General features: G+C 41.0%; 1 long non-coding RNA gene across 1 annotated transcript; it reads right to left on the bottom strand.

The window, feature by feature from the left end:
• Nucleotides 1–2,350: 2,350 nt before the first annotated feature.
• LOC133735344 (uncharacterized) lies at nt 2,351–4,681 on the bottom strand. Its single transcript, XR_009858953.1, has 3 exons — nt 4,312–4,681; nt 3,562–3,640; nt 2,351–2,600 (listed from the first exon to the last, which is right to left on the bottom strand). It is a non-coding gene; the product is annotated as an uncharacterized LOC133735344 (long non-coding RNA).
• Nucleotides 4,682–5,279: the final 598 nt, after the last annotated feature.

The raw sequence follows: 5,279 nt of genomic DNA, 5'->3' as shown, positions 1-5,279 counted from the left end.
TTTACTCAGATGAGCATATATATCCCGTCACTTTCAGAACTCTTCCTGTAGTAGTTTGATTTAGCTAATTCAACAGAACATATATTGACCAGTAGTACTAGTAGATGGAAGTCATGGAACAATATTCTGTTGTGGTGAACTGATCATAGATCCACAAAGAACTGAAGCATTAGTTCCACTAGTCAATGTTCAGTTGAATTAGCTACTAGTAGATGGAAAAATATTCTGTTGTGCTGAACTGATCATAGTACAATGAACTGAAGCATTAGTTCCAGGATTGTCATAAGGCTAAATGGTAGCCATTACAGATTCTTCACCGGCAAAACTGGTATCTCCCTTTTCTGGACTGGCAAATATTTATTTATTTATTTTTTTTTCAAAAAAATGATCAAAGGATTTCACTTCTACCCCATGGTGACTCAAACCCATGATCTCAATCTTAGATAGTGGGTGCTCTAACCTATGATCTCAATCTTAAATAGTAGGTGCTCTAACCACTGAGCTAACCAAGTTGCATAACATTTCTGAGAATGCCTCAGGAATATCCTGTGTGTTGTAATGTTGGAGCCACTTTAATAATAAGAGATAAAATGTAATACAAGTATCCTGTATCCAATTATACGTACTTTCTAAGGGACTGATCCACAGGTTAAATTAATTAAAGAAGTAGAAAGACAAGTATCAAGTTTTGATTGGTTGTCGATCGGTTGCCGGATTGGTCTCACTAGTCAAAATTGTGGATCCCAGTGCAATTTGAAAAGTGACATAGGCACTGATATTTAAAGCTTTACCATTCCCCCTCAACATTTTCTTTTAGTAATTGGGATATATTATATACCAGACGAACACTATCACACCCCAAAAGAGGCCCAACCAGACCTCCTATAAAATGAATCAAATATAGGAGAATAAAACTACCTCGGATACTGAATTTTCGAACCTTAAGATTTTCCTGTGTGAAATGGCATAGAAAGGAAAATTAATGAAATTCATTTCACACTTTTGCGAGCAGAAATTTCACATTCTGCAAAGTGTGACCTTTGTGTATACTTCATGTGAACTACAATGCATTTGTGCTTATGCAGTGAGATAAATTTCAAAAAGGATAGAAAATAATTATGCCAAGAGGTGAAAATCACTGAATTAAAAATGGAACCTTGATTGTAGCATCCTTTGCTGCTCTTTCAAGGCAATGTGGTCCAGATGATCATAAGTAGAGTGCCCGGAGATCTCATTTTTCACCATAACAATCTGCACAAGAGAACCAGCTAGCGAAGCCATTCATTCCAATTCCGAACGAGCTTGACAAGTATCAGGGTAAGCAACCTTAACTTCAGCAGAAACTTCTGATAGTGTAGGTTTTTCAGGTGGAGTGCAACTGTGCAACTAACGACATCAACTTTCTCTGTTGAGCAACACCAATGCTAGGTTTAGAACAGTCAATCTGATCGGAACAAGCAAAAGTATTCAGCTTTGTCCCGGCCATTAGAGTCACAGATAGCACTCATAGCAGTCATTTCCACACGTCGGCTGAAAGCGTCAATATGTAAATGTTAATCCACCGAAGAATCTACTTGAGATTTAGTGATTTACTACACGGAAGTTCAGGTGTAGCTTCTCTGGGGAGTTGCAAAATCCCGATGTTTTTCTTCTTCCAATGATTGAACTCCCACTTCTGCAAACGCTAAATAATATGTCCAAAAATGACAACCACCAATCAAGCACTAAGATAAGGAGACAACAAGTCGGCTACGAACTTTTATCATCAAGAGCTATAACCAAATTTCACTAACAAAATAAGGATAACCCTATTCGTTATTGCCTAACTACGAATCATTTGGCATAACTGTAACTTATCTCTAAAGGCTCAAGAAACAACTTTAAACTCGCCTTTCTGGTTTCGACAACACACTATTGAGCTCTGTTGATGCAAAATTTCGTTTGTATCAAGTCAACAGGGTTCCGTTGAAATCTGAGGTGGGGTAGAGGGGTAGGATCTTGGATGTGGGGTTTATCTTCTCTCCATAGGGTTGACTGATCGATTCAACATAGTGCTGGCCTATCAGGCTCTGATGATCCAATCAGAAAGTTAGAAGGAGGGGAAGTTTTTTTTGAGATCTCCTCAAGTGATCAAGCCACCCCGAATGAAGGAAGAGTCCTTCTTTTTATAGGGCTTGGAGGTGGTTGAGGTACACTGTTGGAGTATGGGCTTGGCCCCGAAAATAAGGGTGTCAGCTCCTTTCTTTTGACATGCCAGCAGCATGGGTTTGGTCGAGTGGGTGGCAGAGTGGGTGACAGATGTCACCATTTTGTGGTTGTCACACCCCGAATTTTGAATAACCAATTCAAATCCGAAACATGAATAAACAATTAATACAAATACGTTCTGAATTTTTTTCTCACAAACAAACACACCACTCGCCACTCAACACAAAAACTCGAAAACCTCGAGTTAATTATTACAATTCACTCTTACAAAGTAAAATTGCAAAGCTCTAAATGAGCATAACAAACCTCACAATATAATGCTGTAATTCACATAACACTACTCTAAGCAGCCCGATCACCGTCCTGGTTCTCCTGACCTGTAGGATTTCCCGCTACACAATTTGAATAGTGTACCGGGAGTTGCAACAACACAAAACCCGGTAAGCTTTTTACAGCCAGTATGAGTAAACAAGAAAGAACTGTTGATTTTAAATTACAATTCTTATAACTCAACAACACAACCAACAATCTCAACATCCACGACGCAAACGTCAAACCCATTCAATATCACCACTTTGGTCTTATCACACAACACTATCACCATTTTTGGTCCTATCTCACAACACTATCACCACTTTGGTCCCATCCCATAACACGTTAGAGCTCTAACTGCCTCGTTACCTCTGACACCTTGGCCTAGGGTCAAGCAACGGCAAAAATACTTCGGTTAACACTATAACCGTCGCGCTTTGGACATCCCCGTCCTCAGCACCATATACTTCGGTTAATAATAAACCGTCGCGCTTTGGACATCCCCGTCCTCAGCACACAACTTCGGTTAATAATAAACCGTCGCACCTTGGACATCCCCGTCCTCAGTACACAAACACTCCGGTTATCCTTAACCGTCGAACTTCGGACACCTCATCCTCAGAATCCTACATTCTCTAACTCTATACATCCTCCAATGTAAATCATGAATATTAACAAGAACTCATCAATCATGTTCATCACATATAAATATGGTAAGTTACATGTCAATTCATGATAATTTAATCATCCCAATTCCACACTCTTCAATGTCACACCATTCACATATAATCACGTAAATATATATATACGTAATTATCCGCTCAGGGATAATCACTAATACCAACTATAGTTCACATGCAATAAACCGAGAAATTCATTTGTATAGTAAAAATCATTTTACTTACCCATGGACCGTAGTTGATCAAGTCCATATGATTTTAAAACAAATATTTATTTCATAAATATTTTCACGCAATTACGACAAAATAAGGTAATTAAATTTATTCGGTTCGTAATATGAACCACGTGAGGTTTACTCACCTCTAAATTCCCGCTGCGTCTTCTTAACAGCTCAAAATACACTTTCACGAATCGTCCGCCAAATCAAACCGTCGATCACCTAATCAGACATGACCTTAACTTAGCCAATAACTCAAAAACATAATCAACGACAATCCAACGGTCGGATCGAAATTAAACGATGATCCAACGGTCGGATCCTCACAGATCGCCTTTAGGATCATCCTCCAAAAATCATCACGAAGATCCAACGGTCAGATCTTCCTGAATCGTCCTTACCAACATCTCCGCTAATTAATACGAAAATCCAACGGACGGATTCTCACGAATCGCCTCCCTAATCACTGTTTAGCAATTATACGAAGATCCAACGGTCGGATCTTCGCCCATGACCACACAAAGCCACTGGGACAGTCATAAGATCACATATCAAAACTACAAGTCCATCGGACGGTCCGATCTTCACATATCACAAATCGAACGATCGAAATCGATCGAAATCGTAAAATTCATAACTAAATCATATGATATCCAAAAATTGTGTATAATATATCAAAATGATCGTATTGAAATATAGAATCTGAAAATGTACAGAAACCATATTTTTGATCCCCGGAGGTGGCCGGAAAGGGCCGCCGGAGTTAGTGGCAGAGCCGCCGCCGACCACCACCAATGGTGTCGGGGCGGGGCTGCTCTTCTTCCTCTCATCATGCTTGACAACTTTCATAACTAGCACGAAGTCTGAAAATGACCGGAAGGAATAGAAATTACCTCAAACCAGTCGGTTGGCCGGAAAAACCCAGAAACCGGCGAGCTCCTAGTTCGACGTAAAAACTGCAACTTCAGGCCTCGATACCTTCTGGAAAGTTGTTCAGATCCTCACTCTGAGTTCACCAGTTCAAGAAACACTCAAAACAACGTCCTGTAGCGCGAGATATATTGCTCGAAGCTTCGGTTTTCGATTTGATCGGGTCTGGCTTCCAGCCGCCACCACGAGTAGCGCCGCCGTGCAAGGCCACTTCTGGGAGCTTCAGGACGTTGAGGCGAGCTTGTGGATGGAGTTTGGTGAGGAGTGGTGACTGGTAGCTTGAGATATCAAGCTTGAAATCAAAACGGGGGTAAACCGGCCTCGTGCTCCACCGCCGTGTACGGCTCAAGAGACAGCCAAAGGCTACCACTGGCAGCTGCGCAAGGAGGAGGCGAAGGCGTGGGACGTGGTCTGGGGTCGATCGATGGCCTGTGGAGCGAGAAAAATCTTGGAGAAATTTGCTCTGTTCTTTGGGTTGTTTTCGGACGTGAGAACGGGAGAGAGTGGAATTTCTTTTCCTCTTTTTTGTTTCTCTTCTGTGCTTGCTTACCACCTTCCAACAATCGCATACAATACTACAAAAGAACTAAAGCAGAAGCACTGTGCTGCCTACCGCCTTCCACCAATTCTCATTCAATATACAAAAGAAGTAAAGCAGAAGCACTGCTTCACTGTTGCTCAACACGCCTCACAGATTTCTTTTCTTTTTTTTTTAAAACGAAATCATCACTACTCTAGTGCCAAAACCAGAAAATTCAATAATTAAGGTAAATGGAAAATGAGGTTATTACAATCTACCCCCCTTAAAGGAATTTCGTCCCGAAATTCAAGCACCCAATTCCACAAAGAGCTGTGGATACTTCACTCTCATGTCAGACTCTAACTCCCATGATGCATCGCCCTCGTCATGATGACTCCACAGCACCTTCAC

Source organism: Rosa rugosa, chromosome 1 (genome assembly GCF_958449725.1).
Source record: "Rosa rugosa chromosome 1, drRosRugo1.1, whole genome shotgun sequence".
Classification (NCBI taxonomy): Eukaryota; Viridiplantae; Streptophyta; class Magnoliopsida; order Rosales; family Rosaceae; genus Rosa; species Rosa rugosa.
This window is presented reverse-complemented; position numbering and strand designations above follow the sequence as displayed.